This window comes from Pan paniscus, chromosome 11 (assembly GCF_029289425.2).
Source record: "Pan paniscus chromosome 11, NHGRI_mPanPan1-v2.0_pri, whole genome shotgun sequence".
Classification (NCBI taxonomy): domain Eukaryota; kingdom Metazoa; phylum Chordata; class Mammalia; order Primates; family Hominidae; genus Pan; species Pan paniscus.
The window spans coordinates 17,806,860-17,826,015 of record NC_073260.2 but is presented as its reverse complement, the minus strand read 5'-3'; the positions used below and the strand labels follow the sequence as shown (position 1 = coordinate 17,826,015).

At 46.7% G+C, this 19,156-nt stretch overlaps 1 pseudogene; it reads right to left on the bottom strand.

The window, feature by feature from the left end:
* Positions 1 to 4,625: 4,625 nt before the first annotated feature.
* Positions 4,626 to 19,156, bottom strand: part of LOC100990382 (high mobility group protein B1-like) — a 45,855-nt pseudogene continuing 31,324 nt past the window's right edge.

Genomic DNA, 19,156 nt, shown 5'->3' with positions numbered 1-19,156 from the left:
GCACCCACAGGCTCAAAACCACGTGGAAGCTGCCAAGGCTTGGGGCTTCCACCCTCTGAAGCCATAGTCTAAGCTGTACATTGGCCCCCTTTCAGCCATAGTTGGAGCAGCTTGGACACAGGTCACCAAGTCCCTAGGCTGCACACAGCACAGGGACCCTGGGCCTGCCTACAAAACCACTTTTTCCTCCTGGGCCTCCCTCCTGTGGTGGGAGAGGCTGCCATGAAGTTCTCTGACATGGCCTGGAGATATTTTTCCCATGGTCTTGGGGATTAACATTAGGCTCCTTGCTACTTATGCAAATTTCTGCAGCCGGCTTGAATTTCTCCCCTGAAAATTGGTTTTTCTTTTCTATCGCATAGTCAGGCTGCAACTTTTCCAAACTTTTATGCTCTGCTTCTCTTATAAAACTGAATGCCTTTACCAGCACCCAAGTCACCTCTTGAATGCTTTGCTGCTTAGAAATTTCTTCCACCGGATACCCTAAATCATCTCTCTCAAGTTCAAATTTTCACAAATCTCTAGGGCAGGGGCAAAATGCCACCAATCTCTTTGCTAAAACATAAAAAGAATCACCTTTGTTCCAGTTCCCAACAAATTCTTCATCTCCATCTGAGACCACTTCAGCCTGGATTTTATTGTCCGTATCACTATCAGCATTTTGGCCAAAGCTATTCAACATGTCTCTAGGAAGTTTCAAATTTTCCCACATTTTCCTGTCTTCTTCTTAGCCCTCCAAACTGTTCCAACCTCTGCCTGTTACCCAGTTCCAAAGTCGCTTCCACATTTTGGGGTGTCTTTTCAGCAACACCCCACTCTACTGGTACCAATTTACTGTATTAGTCCATTTTCATGCTGCTGATAAAGACATAGCTGAGACTGGGTAATTTACAAAATATGGAGGTTTAATTGGACTTACAGTTCCAAGTGGCTGGGGAAGGTCTCACAATCATGGCAGAGGGCAAAAGGCACTTCTTACATGGTGATGGCAAGACAGAATGAGGAAGATGCAAAAGCAGAAACTCCTGATAAACCCATCAGATCTTGTGAGACTTATTCACTACCATGAGAACAGTATGGGGGAAACTGCCCCCATGGTACAAATTATCTCCCACTAGGTCCTTCCTATAACATGTGGGAATTATGGGAGTACAATTCAAGATGAGATTTGGGTGGGGACACAGAGCCAAACCATATCACCACTCAAATCTCAGTCAACTGTAATCCCCGGTGTTGGAGATGGGGCCTGGTGGGAATTGATTGAATCATGGGAGTGGTTTCTCATGGTTTAACACCATCCCCCTTGGTGCTGTCATGGTGATAGTGAGTTCTCATGATATCTAGTTGTTTTTTTGTTTTTGTTTTTATTTTTGTTTTTGTTTTGAGACGGAGTCTTGCTCTATCACCCAGGCTGGAGTGCAGTGGCATGATCTTAGCTCACTGCAACCTCCACCTCCCGAGTTCAAGCAATTTTCCTGCCTCAGCCTCTCAAGTAGCTGGGATTACAGGTGCATGCCACCGCGCCCAGCTAATTTTTGTATTTTTAGTAGAGACAGGGTTTCACCATGTTGGCCAGGCTGGTCTTGAACTCTGACCTTGTGATCCACCCACCTTGGCCTCCCAAAGTGCTGGGATTACAGGCATGAGCCACCTGCCCAGCCTGTTTTTGTTTTTTTGTGAGATGGAGTCTCGCTCTGTCACCCAGGCTGGAGTGCAATAGTGTGATCTCACCTTACTGCAACCTCTGCCTCCATGGTTCAAGCGATTCTCCTGCCTTAGCCTCTTGAGTAGCTGGGATTACAGGCACCTGCCACCATGCCTGGTCAATTTTTGTATTTTTGGTAGAGAACGGGGTTTCTCCATGTTGGTCAGGCTGGTCTCGAACTCCTGACCTTGTGATCTGCCCACATCGGCCTCCCAAAGTACTGGGATTACAGGTGTGAGCCACTGCGCCCAGCCTGATATCTGGTTATTTAAAAGTGTGTGGGCCAGGTGTGGTGGCTCATGCCTGTAGTCCCAGAATTTTGGGAGGCCAAGACAGTTGAATTGCTTGAGCTCAGTAGTTTGAGACTAGCTTGAGCAACAGGGTAAAACTCCACCTCTACCAAAAATACAAAAAATTAGCTGGGTATGGTGGTGTGCACCTGTGGTCTCAGCTACTCAGGAGGCTGAGGCAGGATCGCTTGAGCCCAGGAGGTGGAGGTTGCAGTGAGCCAAGATTGGGCCACTGCACTCCAGCCTGGACAACACAGTGAGACCTTGTCTCAATAAATAAACAAATAAATAAATAAATAATAAATAAAAGTATGTGGCATCTCCCCCCCACCATCTCTTGGTCCTGCTCCTGCCATGTTAAAAGGCCCATTCCCGCTTTGCCCTCCACCATGAGTAAAAGCTGCTTTGCCTTTTGCCATGAATAAAAGTTTCCTAAGGCCTCCCTAGAAGCAGATGCTGCCATGCTTCCTGTACAGCCTGTGGAACCGTAAGCCAGTTGAACTTCCTTTCTTATAAGTTATCCAGACTCAGGTATTTCTTTATAGCATTGCAAGAACAGACTAATACATATGTATTATATATTATAGTATATCTACATTGTCGATCTGGTACCAGATTTTGGAGGCAACATATTTCTCACTTGGGTATGTTACACTGGCCCATCTATTGAGTGACTTAAAAAGCTGCTAGTTTTGAGTGGGACCCAGAACAGGAGAAGACTCTGCAACAGGTAGGTACATGAGGACAGTGGGGATGAAGGGCCATGGAGGGGAAAAGAGATAAGGGGAAAGTGACACTTCTCTGTGCAAGCAGCTCTACCACTTCAGCCGTATGATTCAACAGATCCAATGGTTCTTGAGGTGTCAGTGGCAAGAGGGGTGCTGTTTGGAGCCTTTGGCCAACCTCTATAGGTGAATTGCAGCACAGGCCCTTAGGATTTTGGAGCCAGGCCTTGCCATCATCTGCACGTAACTACTCTCCTTTTGAGAGACAGCTCTTGGCCTGCGGCTGGACTTTGTAGTAGCTGGATGCTTGACCATGGGCCGCCAAGTTATCATGTGACTCGGTGGGCATTATCTGACCCACCAAGCTGTAAAGTTGGGCATACACAGCAGCACTCCATCGTCAAATGGAAGTGGTGGATACATGACAGGGCTCAAGCAGGTCCTAAAGGCACAAGTAAGTTGCATGAGGAAGTGGCCCAAATTCCCATGGTCCCCATTCCTGCTACCCTTCCTTGGCTCTTTCAGCCTGCACCTATGGCTCATGGGGGAATTTCCTATATTCAGCTGACAAAAGAAGAGAAGAGTAGGACCAGGTTTACAGATAGTTTGGCCCAATATGCAGGCATCAATCACAAGTGGACGCTGCAGCAGTACAGCCCCTCTCTGGGACACCCTGAAGGACAGTGATGAAGGGAAATCCTCTCAGTGTTCAAGACTTTGGGCAGTGGGCCTGGTTGTGCACTTTGCTTTGAAAGGAGAAATGGTCAGATGTGTGACTGTAAACCAATTCATGAGCTGGAGCCAATGGTTTGGCAGATGGTCAGGAACTTGGAAGAAACATGGTTGGAACATCAGTGACAAAGAAATTTGAGGAAGAGTTATGTGGACGGACCTCTCTGAGTGGGGAAAGGTGTGAAGATATTTGTGCCCCATGTGAGGTCACACCAAAGGGTGACCTCAGCAAGGAGGAGTTTTAATATTCAAGAGGATAGGATGGCCCATTCTGTGGATATCAGTCGACCTCTTTCCCCAGCCATCCCTGTCATCGCCCAATGGGCTCATGAACAAAGTGGTCATGGTGGCACTGATGGAGGTTATCCATGGGTTCGGCAGCTTGAACTCTCACTCATCAGAGTTGACCTGGCTACTGCCACCTCTGAGTGTCCAATCTGCCAGCAGCAGAGACCAACACTGAGTCCCTGCAATGGCACAACTCCCCTGGGTGATTAGCCAGCTACCTGATGGCAGTTGATTACATTGGTCCTCTCCCATCATGGAAGGGGCAGCATTCTGTCCTTACTGGACCAGACACTCTGGATATGAATTTGGACTTATGGAATGCCTTATCCATCATCAATTATAATATTCCACATAGCATTGCTTCTTCATTTTTTGAGATAGGGTCTCACTCTGTTACCCAGCTGGAGTGCAATGGCATGATCATGGCTTACTACAGCCTTGAACTCTTGGCCCCAAACAATCCTCCTGCCTCAGCCTCCTGAAGTGTTGGGATTACAGGCATGACCCACCATATCCAGCCTGTTTCTGATGAGGGAACACACTTCACAGCCAGAAAAGTGCAGCAATGAGCCCATGCTCATGAAATTCACTGGTCTTACCATGTTTCCCATCATCCTGAAGCATCTGGCTTGACAGAATGGTGGCATGGTTTTTCGTAGACTCAGTTACAGTGCCAGCTAGATGACAATATGGCTGGGACAAGGGTCTTGAAAAGGCTGCCTAAGCACTGAATCAACATCTGATATTTATACAGTATTGTTTTCCCCAAGCTAGTGTTACAGTCTCACCAATGCACCATAATGTAGCAGTCTCTCATTGTTCGAGGTATCATCTGGAGTTCTTTGTCTCGTGACCATGAAAATTAAGATGTGTGTACACCAAGGGTGAGATTGGAATGAAAGTTTAATAAGCAAAAGAAGAAAACTCTCCACTGTGGAGAGGGGGCCCAAAAGAGGGTTGCTATTTTTACAGTTGAATGCAAAGGCTTCTATAGGAAACTGATGAGGGCTGGACATCTCATTTGCATAAGGTGCGAATTTCTACTAGCTCCACCCCATGCTCCTAATGTGCATGCGGGCCTTTAACTTGAGTTACTCCATATTGCTTTGTTTCCCTTACTGCGCCTGTGTCAGGGGATGGAATTTTCCATTGCAGGTATGTCTAGGCAAGTTACCTGTGTAGGCTTTCTTATCTGTGCATCTGTGGGCATGTCTTAGGCAAGCCCCCATGCAAGTTCTCTTATCTGTGTCTGCAGCTTGATTTTTCTTTTCTTTTTTTGTATTAAAAAAATGTATTTACTTAGAAGCATTCAGAAGGTCAACAAAACAGCTGCAACTTTTTTTTTTTGCAATTACAGAGTGGTATTCTGTTAACAGAACAATTATTTTGTATAAGCTGCATCAGAGACAACTGAAGATGAAAAAACTACCATCCCCATATATAACTAATTTGTGCTGTGCACCAACAAGAACCTGCTTTAAATTTCCATGCCAATTTACAACCCCCATACTGGACCAGGCAAGGTTAGTGGCTATTGAAAATACCACCAGGACAGGGCTATCTAAAGACACATTTGGTAGTGGTTAACCATACAAAAAAAGACACTATACAGTTTAAAAACAAATCTTACAAAGCCTTACATTTCAATTTTTTTCTTTAAAAGGAGTGAGTTGTGCACAGGGGGGTTAAATGCTTTATAGACAAGAAAAGAAACTGCGCTAGAACCAACTTATTCATCATCATCATCTTGTTCTTCATCTTCATCTTCTTCATCTTCCTCCTCCTCCTCATCCTCTTCGTCTTCCTCATCTTCCTCCTCTTCCTTCTTTTTCTTGCTTTTTTCAGCCTTGACAACTCCCTTTTTTGCTGCATCAGGCTTTCCTTTAGCTTGATATGCAGCAATATCCTTTTCATACTTTTCCTTCAGCTTTGCAGCCTTCTTTTCAGAAGGCTGCTTGCCATCTGCAGCAATGTCATTCCACATCTCTTCCAGTTTCTTTGCAACATCACCAATGGACAGGCCAGGATGTTCTCCTTTGATTTTTGGGCGATTCTCAGAGCAGAACAGGAAAAGGGTCAAAGGAAGCCTCTTGGGTGCATTGGGATACTTGAACTTCTTTTTTTATCTCCCCTTTAGGAGGGATGTAGGTTTTCATTTCTCTTTCATAATGGGCATTGTCCACCCTTACCATATCTTCAAATTTTCCTTTCTGTTTAGCAGACATGGTCTTCCACCTCTCTGAGCACTTCTTAGAAAACTGTGAGAAGTTGACTGAAGCATCTGGGTGCTTCTCTTATGTTTCTCCAGACAAGTTTGCACAAAAAAATGCAAGTGAGAGCCCATCTGGCTCTCACTTGCCCCGGCACTGTCTCTATGGAGCTCAATGTACTGCAATGGCTGTGCAGCTTCGTTTTTCAGGCTGTTCTTTTGTTTGAAAGAATTTAACTGAGAATCCACCCTAACTGACTGCCTCACCAGTTTCTTCCTTTCTCCTCTCTCATTCCCCCTCCTCAGGAGTGAAGACCATAACTGCTGTTAGGGAAGTGGGGAGATGATCCTTCTAGCTACTTTCTACTGGAGAGGGGGATTGTGTGGGGAACAGCTGGTAGGGTTCCTACTGAGGTCAGTCTAAGAGTCCTTGGAAGAAAGGTGCATCCATGTGTGGTTTCATTTGCATCACTATTTGGAGCTTGATAGCCTTTAGGAAAGAAGAAACAATTTGGATTATTAGAGGACATGTATTAAAACAAAGCAAAGGGGTGGGGGTAAGGACAGCCAAAAATCCCAAGGCTGCCAACATGCCCAGATAACTGGTAGCTGTATTTCTGCCTGCTAAGATTTGGATGCATGGGGTTTGGCTTTGGTTAACTTCTTTGGTTCTATTTTCCAAAACAAAGAAAACTCTGGGTTATAGGAACTCTATTTACTCCCATCACCTGGCAGGATTTGCAGGATAATTGCTCAGAACTAGAATACTGATCTAGATTTTTACATTACCCATTTCTTTTTTTTTTTCTGAGCTGCAGCCAGAGATTGCTAGTTGGTTTACAGGAATAAGCAGGGTTAGTCTAAAATGTAGGCAAGAACTAAAAACAACCAAGGAGATTAGAATTCAATGACAAGTGTATAAGTTTTGAAATATAATTTGTCTCTCTCTGGTCCTCATTTTTTTAAAAACAAATCATGATAGGACTGAGTTGTTTGCAAAATAAATGTTAGTTTTTTTTTTGTTTTTTTTGAGATGGAGTCTCGCTCTGCAATTCTCCTGCCTCAGCCTCCCGAGTAGCTGGGATTACAGGTGCATGCCATAACACCTGGCTAATTTTTGTTTTTTTAGTAGAGATGGAGTTTCACCATGTTGGCCAGGCTGGTTTCAAACTCCTGACCTCAAGTGATCCACCTGCCTTGGCCTCCCAAACTGCTGGGATTACAGGCGTGAGTCACCATGCCCAGCCAAACTTTAGTTTTATACTTGGCCTGATTATTTGGATAAAGTGCAACAAGAATAATTGTTTTTATATAGGCTTTTAAAATTGGCTTTGATAGAACTCTGTTCCATAAGAAATCTCAGATAGGAGTTTTTAAAGCCACGCCTAGCCATGGGTTTGTACCATCAAATACCTATGAATTGGGTGAATTCCTCTCTTCTTATAGTTCCAAAAATATGGGGTTCTTAGACCTGCGAGAAAGTGACAATCTCTATTCACCACAGCTTAGGAACCCTGTATGGGGACGGTGTGGACAAGGTATGAGGCCAGTTTTCCCAAGGGGCTTTTATTGTCACTGTAAGTCAAGCTTGATTTACAAGGGAAGCATACCCTTCCAGTCAAAGCCAGTAAAACAACTAATTTCTCCAATTGCGTCCTGTTGCAAAATGAAATGGATTCTTATTGCACTGATGCAAACAACTATATTGCCATAAGTTAAGAGTACTCACAAATAGTTTCCAAATTTTGGAGAAGTCAGGCAGAAAGAAACAAACATGCTCCAAATTTTGTTTACAAGACTATACCTTACCTAATTATTAAAGGCTGTACATAGCTTGTTTCCTTGACTCTGAAAAACAAAACAAGGATCAGTAACTTTTTTTTTGAGACAGAGTCTTGCTCTGTCACCCAGGCTGAAGTGCAGTGGCATTATCCTGGCTCACTGCAACCTCCGCCTCCCAGGTTCAAGCAATTTTCCTGCCTTAGCCTCCCGAGTAGCTGGGACTACAGGTGCCTGCCACTACTCCTGGCTAATTTTTGTATTTTTAGTAGAGATGGTGTTTCACCATGTTGGCCAGGCTGGTCTCAAACTCCTGACCTCGTGATCTGCCTGCCTTGGCCTCCCAAAGTGCTGGGATTACAGGCATGAGCCACAGTGCCCAGCCCTAGATCTGATGGCTTTATAAGGTGGAGTTTCCCTGCACAAGCTCTCTCTTTGCCTGCTGTCATCCACCTAAAATGTGACTTGCTCCTCCTTGCCTTCCACCATGAATCGTGAGGCCTCTCCAGCCATGTGGAACTCTAAGTCCAATAAACCTCTTTCTTTTGTAAATTGCCCAGTTTTGGGTATGTCTTTAGCAGCAGCATGAAAATGGACTAATAAACTCTATCTATCTATCTATCTATCTATCTATCCATCCTATTCGTTCCATCTCTCTGGAAAACTCTGATTAATAAAACAACTAAATGCAATATGGAATCCCAGAGTGGATCTTGGACTAGAACAGGATATTAGTGGAAAAATGTAGGTAACTATTGTATTATATCAATGTTCATTTTTTTTTTGAGATGGACTTTTGCTCTTGTTGCCCAGTTTGGAGTGCAATGGCGTGATCTTGGCTCACTGCAACCTCTGCTTCCTGGGCTCAAGTGATTCACCTGCCTTAGCCTCCTGAGTAGCTGGGATTACAGGCATGTGCCACCACATCCCGCTAATTTTTGTATTTTTAGTAGAGATGGGGTTTCTCCATATTGGTCAGGCTGGTCTCAAACTCCCAACCTCAGGTGATCTGCCCACCTCAGCCTCTCAAAGTGCTGGGATTACAGGCATGAGCCGCCATGCTCAGCCCATTTTCTGGTTTTAATCACTGTGCAACAATTATGTAAGATGTTAACATTAAGGCAAGCTGGTGAAGAGTGTACCTATTTTTTCTTTTTTTTTGAGATGGAGTCTCACTGTGTAGCCCAGGCTGGAGTGCAGTGGTGCAATCTCAGCTCACGGTAAACTCCGCCTCTGTGGTTCAAGTGATTCTTCTGCCTCAGCCTCCTGAGTAGCTGAGACTACAGGCGCGCACCACCACGCCAGGCTAATTTTTGTATTTTTAGTAGAGATGGGGTGTCACCATATTGGCCAGGCTGGTCTTGAACTTCTGACCTCATGATCCACCCGCCTTGGCCTCCCAAAGTGCTGGGATTACAGGTGTGAGCCACTGTGCCCGGCCGAGTGTACATTTTTTTGTAAATTTTCTGTAGGTAATTTACAAAAGAACATTTCAAAAGAAAACCTTTTTTTTTTAATTTAAAACATTAAAAAAATTTTTTTTTATTTCCATAGGTTTTTGGGGAACAGGTGATATTTGGTTGCACAATAAGTTCTTTCGTGGTGATTCATGAGATTTTGGTGCACCCATCACCCAAGCAGTATACACTGAACCCAAGTTTTAGTCTTTCATCTGTCACCTCCTTCCCACCCTTTCCCCTTGAGTCCCCAAAGTCTATTGTGTCATTCTTAAGCTTTGCATCCTCATAGTTTAGTTTCCACTTATGAGTGAGAATTTTTTTTTTTTTTTTGAGATGGAGTCTCTCTCTCACCCAGGCTGGAGTGCAGTGGCGTGATCTCTGCTCACTGTAACTTCTGCTTCCTGGGTTTAAGCGATTCTCCTGCCTCAGCCATCCGAGCAGCTTGGATTACAGGCGCCCACCACCACACCCAACTAATTTTTGTATTTTTAGTAGAGACGGGGTTCACCATGTTGGCCAGGCTGGTCTTGAACTCCTGACCTCAAGTGATTCACCCGCCTTGGCCTCCCAAAGTGCTGGGATTACAGGCATGGGCCACCGCATCTGGCTGAGTGAGAATTTTTTTTTTTTAATTACTTGAGGTCAGGAGTTCTAGACCAGCCTGGCCAACATGGTGAAACCCTGTCTCTACTAAACATATAAAAATTAGCCAGGTATGGTAGCAGGTGCCTGTCATCCCAGCTATTTGGGAGGCTGAGGCAGGAGAATTGCTTGAACCCCAAGGCAGAGGCTGCAGTGAACCAAAATCATGCCACTGAATTCCAGCCTGGGTGACAGTGAGGCTGTCTCAAAAAAAAAAAAAAAAAAAAGATCACAGCTCACTGAAGCCCCGACCTTCCAGGCTCAAGCAATTCTCCTGCCTCAGCCTCCTGAGTAGCTGGGACTACAGGCATGCATCACCATGCCCAGCTAATTGTTTTTTATTATTTGTAGAGATGAGGTCTCACTATGTGGCCCAGGCTGGTCTTGAACTCCTGGGCTCAAGAAATCCTCCCTCCTCAGCCTCCCAAAATGCTGGGATTACAGATATGAGCCACGGTGTCAGGCTGAAAACTGTTTTAGGGAGAGAGAAATGTATACGAATGTTCTTTGCAGTGTCATTTGCAACAGTGAAAAACTGAAAACGAGAAAAGTAGTCAGTAGTAACCAACAGATTGAACAAAGTGTAATCCTTTCATAGGATGGAATGCAATGGCACTATTTAAAAGAATGAGAAAGACCTGAATATAGGAATATAAAAAGTTCTCTAAGATTTATTACTAGCAGGCAACATCAATATGCAGAATAGGAAGTATAGTTTGGACCCATTTCAAGCAAAATTTTAAAAAAGCATATACAGAATTTAAAAATATATATACGTGCTGACATGTGCATAAAGCTTTTTTTTTTTTCTGGGAAGAATCACAAGAAATTATCAACAGTGGGGAAAAGATAGTTGGGGGAAGAGACAGTTTTCATTATATAACTGTACTGTCTGCATTTTCCAATTTTATTTATGTATTTATTTTGTTTTTTCTTTTTTTGAGACAGCATCTCACTCTGTCATCCAGATTAAAGTGCAGTGACATGATCATTGCTCACTGCAGCCTCCACTTCCCAGGCTCAAGCGATCCTTCTACCTCAGCCTCCTGACTAGCTGGGACTACAGGCACGTGCTACCATGCCCAGATAATTTTCGTGTTTTTTTGGTAGAAATGAGAGTCTCACTTTGTTGCCCAGGCTGGTCTTGAACTCCTGGGCTCAAGTGATCCTTTTGCCTTGGCCTCCCGAGGTGTTAGGATTACAGGTGTGATCCAGTGTACCCGGCTGGTTTTTTCTTTCAATGCTTTAAATATTTCACTCTCTTGTTGACATGATTTCTGACAAGCAGAAACACTGTAAAAATTATACAAATTATACAGAGTTCCCATGCACCCTTCACCCACATTGATGCTCCTTTACCTCTAGATGCCTCAGTCTGTATTTCCCCCCAAAAATAACTGCAGGCTAGTGACTAAATCAGGAAATTAAGGTCGATACAGTTCTGTTGTCTTCCACAGACCCTCATCATATTTTCCCTGAATTTACCCTCATCATATTTTCTCTGAATCACACCTTGGGTTAGTTATAGCTATTGCTTCTCTTTAGTCTCCTCTAATCTGGACCACCACACCTGGCTATTTTTTGTTAGTTTGTTTTGAGATGGAGTTTCGTTCTTGTCTCCCAGGCTGGAGTGTAATGGCACAGTCTTGGCTCACTGTAACCTCCGCCTCCCAGGTTCAAGCGATTCTCCTGCCTCAGCCTCCCAAGCAGCTGCGATTACAGGCACCTACCACCATGCCTGGCTAATTTTTTTGTATTTTTAGTAGAGATGGGGTTTCACCATGTTGGCCAGGCTGATCTTGAACTCCTAACCTCAGGTGATTCTGCCTGCCTCAGCCCCCCAAAGGGCTGCGATTACAGGAGTGAGCCACTGTGCCTTGGCCAACGCCCAGCTAATTTTTGTATTTTTTGTAGAGACAAGGTTTCACCATGTTGCCCAGGCTGGTCTTGAACTCCTGAGCTCAAGCGATCCACCTGCCTTGGCCTCCCAAAGTGCTAGGATTACAGGTGTGAGCCACTGCACCCAGGCTTTGATAGGACTCCTGACAAAGGTTGGCCAGGTTAGTCAGATGCCAAGAGGAGGGATTTTCAGTAAGCGGACCTAGCAGGATTCCTGCTCCAATTGGATTCTGCAAGGACAGAAAGGGAAGCCCAAGGAAGGCCTCATCAAGCAGAGAACTCAGAGGAGCTTGACTAATATTTTGGTCAAAGGAGTGAGTCTCTGCCAATATAATCAGAGTTATTTCAAAATTTTTATCTGATAATTCCTTATTCTGTTTTATATCTGAGTCTGGTTCTGATGCCTGTTTTGCCTCTTCATGCTGTGTTTTTTTCTTGCCTTTTAGCAGACCTTGTGATTTGTTGTAGAAAGCCAGCCATCGAGTATCTGGTGGTAGGAACCCAGGTAATGAGGCTTTTAGTGTGAGGTTTCATGTTAATCTACTGAGGAGTCGGGCTGTCTGGAATGTTTCCTGCAGCTGTAGGTGCCACAGGCTTCAAATAAATTCCTCTAGTCCCTCCTTGTTGTTTTTCCTGTTGTCTTTGGTTTGCCTAAGAATTCTTTTTTAAAATATTTTTTCATTAAAAAATGTTTTTGGCTGGGCACGGTGGCTCACACCTGTAATCCCAGCACTTTGGGAGGGCGGGGTGGGCAGATCACTTGAACCCAGGAGTTTGAGACCAGACTGACCAACATGGTAAAACCCCATCTCTACTAAAAACACCAAAATTAGCTGGGCATGTGGTGGCGGCCTGTAATCCCAGCTACTCAGGAGGCAGGAGAATGGCTTGAACCTGGGAGGCAGAGGTTGCAGTAACTGAGATTGCACCACTGCACTCCACCTGGGCAACAGAGTGAGACTCTGTCTCAAAAAAACAAAAATAATAAAAGTAAACACTTTTTTTCAAGACAGGATCTTACTCTGTTGTCCAGGATGGAGTGCAGTGATGCAATCTCAGCTCACTGCAGCCTCCACCTCCCGGGCTCAAGCCATCTTCCCACCTCAGTCTCCTGAGTAGCTGGGACCACAGGTGTGCCCCGGCATGTATCAGCTGGGACCACAGGTGTGCACTGGCTAATTTTTTAATATTTTGTAGAGATGGGTCTTGCCATGTTGCTATGCATTCCAGGCTGGTCTTGAATTCCTAGGCTCAAATGATCCTCCATCTCAGCCTCCCAAAGTGCTGGTGATGGCAGTGGTGGCCTGTCTAGAGAAACCGCTGTTGTGACACTGGCTACAGTGGGTGAGGTGTGGCCAGCGCTGCATACTCCATGGAGCCAGTTGGGGCTGGGGGCTGGGGACTGGGAGCAGGCAGGAGCCCCACCCTTCTAGGCTCAGCGGCAGCTGCCCAAGCCGTGGCTGTGGACCCAGGCATTTCTGTACTCTCGGGGGCCTGGGAAGACACCCCCTTCCCCCGCAGGCTTGGAAGTTCCTGCTCCCGTTGCCTGGCCTCTCCTTGATCTTGGAGTGAGGTTGGGGCTGAGCCCAGGCGCTGTCACAGCCCGGCCGGGTGTGGGTACACTTGGTGCAGTGCTGACACACAAGCCGCCTGCCACCTCAGCCCCTTCCAGACTTTGAACACCGATGAGCAGGGGAGGGAGGCCAAGGAGGAGCTGAGGGTTCGTGCCCTTCCTCGGAGGGAAGGAAGTGTGCACCAATTGGTCCATGAGTGGCCATGAGTGGGCCTAGAAAAAGCACCACAAGTTCCCACTCCTTTCCATGGGACTGGCAGCCCAGCCCCCAGGCTTCAGGCCCTCCCTGGCTTGAAGGTGGGGCCTCACCAGGGACCTGCCTTCTCCCACCCAGGAGCCTGTCTGCCTCCTGCTGCCATTCATGGCGCCCAGTCTGTTCATGCCAAGGGTCCTGTAATCCTAACACTTTGGGAGGCTGAGACGGGCAGGTCACCTGAGGTCAGGAGTTTGAGACCAGCCTGGCCAACATGGTGAAACCTGGTCTCTACCAAAAATACAAAAAATTAGCCAGGCATGGTGGTGGGCACCTGTAACCCTAGCTACTCAGGAGGCTGAGGCAGGAGAATCGCTTGAACCTGGGAGGTGGAGGTTGTAGTGAGCCGAGATTGTGCCACGGCACTCCAGCCTGGGCAACAAGAGTGAAACTCCGTCTCAAAAAAAAAAATTTTTTTTTTAATTTTCCTTTTCAAAAATTTATAATTTTTTTAAAAAAAGACCAAGGTCTCTGTCACCCAGGCTGGAATGCAATGGCGTGATCATAGCTTACTACAGCCTTGGATTTCTGGGCTCAAGAGATCTTCCTGCCTCAGGAAAATTTTTTTTAAACATTATTTTTCTTTTCAAGAATTTACACCTTTTTAAAAAAAAACCAGGGTCTCACTCTGTCACTCAGATTGGCGTGCAATGGTGTAATCACAGCTCACTGCAGCCTCAAACTCCTGGGCGCAAGGAATCCTCCCTCCTCAGCCTCCCAAGTAGCTAGGACCCCAGCCACATACCACCACACCCACCATGTCCAACTAAGTTTTTATTTTTTGTAGAGATAGGACCTTGCTATATTGCCCACGCTGTTCTCAAATTCCTGGCCTCAAGTGATCCTCCCACCTTGGCCTCCCAAAGTGCTAGGATTATAGGCATGAGCTACCTGCTGGTAGATCACTTCTGGTTGCTGTTATCTGTAAACTGAGAGGTTTCTGCCCTGGAGGCATTTGCAGTCTGGAGGGGGAGATAGAGGGTAAACCTGTAATCCTGTCTGTAAGTAAATGCTACAAATTACAAGAGGTGCTGAGAGGTGCCACAAGAAAGTCTCCAGGGGAACCTTGAGGCAGAGAGAGGGTCTTGGCTGGCAGCAGTGACTGCTCAGCAGGTGTCTGCAGAAGGCTCAGGCAGAGAGGAGGGGTGGAGGGGCCAACATTGAGAAGCCAGGAAGCCTCAGACTTTCCAACTCCCAGGCCAGAGCATGGCCCTCTGGCCTTTATATTATCCCTGTTCAGTCATTCTCACCCTTAGCTTGATTTGACAACTCTGCTGCATCCACTTGGGTGGTTGAGTTGGAGCCATTTTCACCAGGCAGATGCTGTCTGGGCTGGATGACTATCCTCCTCTCTGAATAAAGTTGCTTGGGCCTGGTTGGTGATTCTAGGAGAAGAAACCTACAAACAGTGTTCTGATCATAGGTCCTGCTGCCACCAGCCTCAAGAAAGGTAAGTGATGATCAGAGCCAGAGTCCTGTTTGCTGCTAGATATCCTTGTGTGTGTGAATCACTCTCCTTGATCGCACACCCTGTGTGATAAGCATTATTATCCCCATTTTACAGACAAGAAAACTGAGGCAGCTAGAAAGGGCGGCAATTCAGACTCAAGTGTCCTAACTTTAGGTCTGAGCTCCACCCCCAACACTCCCACCAAGGTCATGCTGACCCAGTGTGACAAAGCCATGCGCCCTGTGGCCTCAGCTGCCGGCATCTGTCCCAGATGTACACACAGATGCTGTTGGTGATTTAATGGCAGGCCCATTGGAAATTTGGCTTGGAGCCTCCATTGCCTCTGCATTTTGTAACCTGGTCCTGGGCAGGGGGCTGGCGGTGGAGGCCACTTTTCGTGGGAACTCAGGCAAGGAGGAAGTGTGAATGGTCAGACTGGGACCCAGGCCAGGAAAGTGAGAAGAAAGCTGGGGCCTTTGCCAAGGCCCAGGGCCCTCGGGAGCTTCCAGCTGGATGGGGCTTTGTGGGCTGAGCCAGATGTGAGCCAGGTACGGCACAGAGTTGCTGGCGACTCATTGACTGCAGGGGAGAGAGACAATGAGTAAGCTGACATGACGGTCCAGAGGGTGGAGTTGCCATCCAGGCACACAGGGGCCTCCCTTCACCCAGGAGAGCAGCTGATCCATTTTGAGGGAGCAGAGAGGAATCTTAGAGGAGGGACTGCTAGTGTCCTGACACCCAAGAGATGAACAAAGATGGACTGGGGGAGAAGGGAGAATGGCCTTTCTGGTGGAGGAAACAGCAGGAATAAAGAGCATGTCAATGAGGAAATGTCTAACCTATTTGGGGAGCTTCTTTTTATTTTTTTAATTTTTGAGACAGGGTCTTGTTCTGTCTCCTAGGCTGGAGTGCAATGGCACAATCTTGGCTTACTGCAGCCTCAACCTCCTGGGCTCAGATGATCCTCCTACCTCAGCCTCCTGAGTAGCTGTGACTATAGGCTTGTGCCACCATGCCCGGATTTTTTTTTTTTTTTAAGATGGAGTCTCGGCCGGGCATGGTGGCTCACACCTGTAATCCCAGCACTTTGGGAGGCTGAGGAGGGCAGATCACGAGGTCAGGAGTTTGAGACCAGCCTGGCCAACATGGGGAAACCCCGTCTCTACTAAAGATACAAAAAAATTAGCTGGGCGTGGTGTTGCACATCTGTAATCCCAGCTACTTGGGAGGCTGGGGCAGGAGAATCACTTGAACCCAGGAGGCAGAGGTTGCAGTGAGCTGAGATCATGGCATTGCACTCCAGCCTGGGCGACAGGGCGAGACTCCATCTCAAAAAAAAAAAAAATGGAGTGTCACTTTGTCACCCAGGCTAGAGTGCAGTGGCACAGTCTTGGCTCACTGCAACCTCCACCTCTTGAGTTCAAGTGATTCTGCTGCCTCAGCCACCCGAGTAGCTGGGATTATCGGCTCGCACCCCCACACTCAGCCAATTTTTGTATTTTTAGTAGAGACAGGGTTTCACCATGTTAGCCAGGCTGGTCTCAAACTCCTGACCTCAAGTGATCCACCTGCCTAAGCCTCCCAAAGTTCTGGGATTACAGATGTGAGCCACCGTGCCCAGCCTAATTTTTTTATTTTTTGTAGAGACAGGGTCTCACCATGTTGCCCAGTCTGGTCTCGAACTCCTGGGCTCAAGCAATCCTCCTGCCTCAGCCCCCAAAGTGCTGGGATTACAGGCGTGAGCTAACGTGCCCAGCCTAGGGAGTTTCATGTAGTCCAGTCTGTCCCAAATTTTACATGTGGAAAACAATGTGGCAAGTAATAAGTTTGGAGATATGGAAAGAGTGCAGGGAGCGGGAGGCCCCGATGCCAAATACTGCATGGGACGTACTCATACTAAAAAAAAAAAAAAAAGGATTTTGTATTTATCTGAAATTCAAATTTAAGTGGACATCCTCTATCTTTATTTGCTGAATCTGACAACTCCAGCCTAGGGCCAATTTGGACCAACTTCCTAGGTAGTGGAAGTCATCAGAGGCTTTTTATTTTACTTTTTATTATTATTTATTTATTTGTTTGTTTTTTTGAGACTGAGTCTCACTCTGTTGCCCAGGCTGGAGTGCAGTGGCATGATGTCTGCTCCCTGCAACATCCACCTCGGGGTTCAAGAGATTCTCCTGCCACAGCCCCCCGAGTAGCTAGGATTACAAGCACCTGCCACCACACCTGGCTAATTTTTGTACTTTTAGTAGAGATAGGGTTTCATCATGTTGGCCAGGCTGGTCTCAAACTCCTGACCTCAGGTGCTTCGCCCACCTCAGCCTCCCAAAGTGATGGGATTACAGGTGTGAGCCACAGCATTTGGCTCCAGCGGCTTTCAGAAGGGAAGTGACAGGATGAGATTTGCGTCTGAGCAGATGGGCAGCAGCAGGACTGAGGGGCAGGACCCAAGGGAGGAGACCAGCTGGGAGACTGAGGCTGGGCTGAGAGACAGGCTGTGTGGAGGAAGAGTGGGTGGACTGGTCGGGATTTATTAAAGAGGTAAAGGCAGGCCGGGCGCGGTGGCTCACGCCTGTAATCCTAGCACTTTGGGAGGCTGAGTGGGTGGATCACCTGAGGTTGGGAGTTTGAGACCAGCTTGGTCAACAAGTTGAAACCCCGTTCTCTACAAAAAATACAAAAATTAGCTGGGCGTGGTGCTGGGCACCTGTAATCCCAGCTACTTGGGAGGCTGAGGCAGGAGAATCGCTTGAACCTGGGAGGCAGAGGTTGCAGTGAGCCGAGATTGCACCACTGCACGCCAGCCTGGGCGACAGAGCAAGACTCTGTCTCAAAAAAAAAAAAAAAAAAAAAAAGGTAAAGGCAGTGAGTCTTGGCAATTAATTGGGTGTGGAAATAGAAAACAAATGGGCAGTCAAGTTTGACATCCAAGTTTCTGGGCCACTAGACAAATGGTGATAACCATTTTTTTTTTTTATTTTTTTCCTTATTTTTTTTTTTTTTTGAGATGGAGTCTCACTCTGTCGCCCAGGCTGGAGTGCAGTGGCGCGATCTCAGCTCACTGCAAGCTCTGCCTCCTGGGTTCATGCCATTCTCCTGCCTCAGCCTCCCAAGTAGCTGGGACTACAGGCACCCACCACCAGGCCTGGCTAATTTTTTGTATTTTTTTTTTTAGTAGAGACAGGGTTTCACCATGTTAGCTAGGATGGTCTCGATCTCCTGACCTTGTGATCTGCCCATCTCAGCCTCCCAAAGTGCTGGGATTACAGGTGTGAGCCACCACACCCGGCCTCTTTTTTCTTTTTCTTTTTTTTGAGATGGAGTCTTGCTCTGTCACCCAGGCTGGAGTGCAGTAGCACAATCTTGGCTCACTGCAATCTCTGTCTCCTGAGTTCAAACGATTCTCCTGCCTCAGCCTTTCGAGTAGCTGGGATTACAGGCACGTACCACAATGCCCGCCTAAGTTTTTTGTATTTTTAGTAGAGACGGGGTTTCACCGTATTGGCTGGGCTGGTCTCGAACTCCTGACCTCAAGCGATCCGCCCACCTTGGCCTCCCAAAGTGCTGGGATTACAGGTGTGAGCCACTGCACCCGGCTGGTGGTGACCACTTCTGAGCTAGAAGTACAGGAGGAGAGGCAGGTTTGGGAGGAAGGAGAAGCAGGGTCTAGCTTCCGTCGTGTGGATCTGAACAGCCTGAGGCCATCCAAGAAGAGATGTCTAGGGACAGCTGGAGATGTAGGTTTGGAATTCAGGCGAGAGGTCAGAGCTGGAGGTTGACATTTGGAAAAGATCAGCCTTTGGAGTGAAATTGAAACCATGGGAATGGATATACACACTCAGGGAGAGGGTGCAGGGTGAGAAAGGAAGGGAACCAGAACAGACCCCTGAGAATAGTCATGGTTTCGAAGAAGCAGAAGGAAGGGAAGCCAGCACATTGGAAGCAGAGACAGAGACCAAAGAGGTAGGAGAAAGGCAGGAAGGGTCTTTGGGATAAAATATTTCCCTGGCAGATAAAACAGGAGAGCATTGGAAGAAGGAGAGTGAGCTTGACGGTGTCAAGTGCTACCAAGACATCAAATAATACGGAGAAAAAACATAGTCTATTGGATCCAGCTACTGGGGACCTGATAAGGGAAGTTTCAGCAGAGT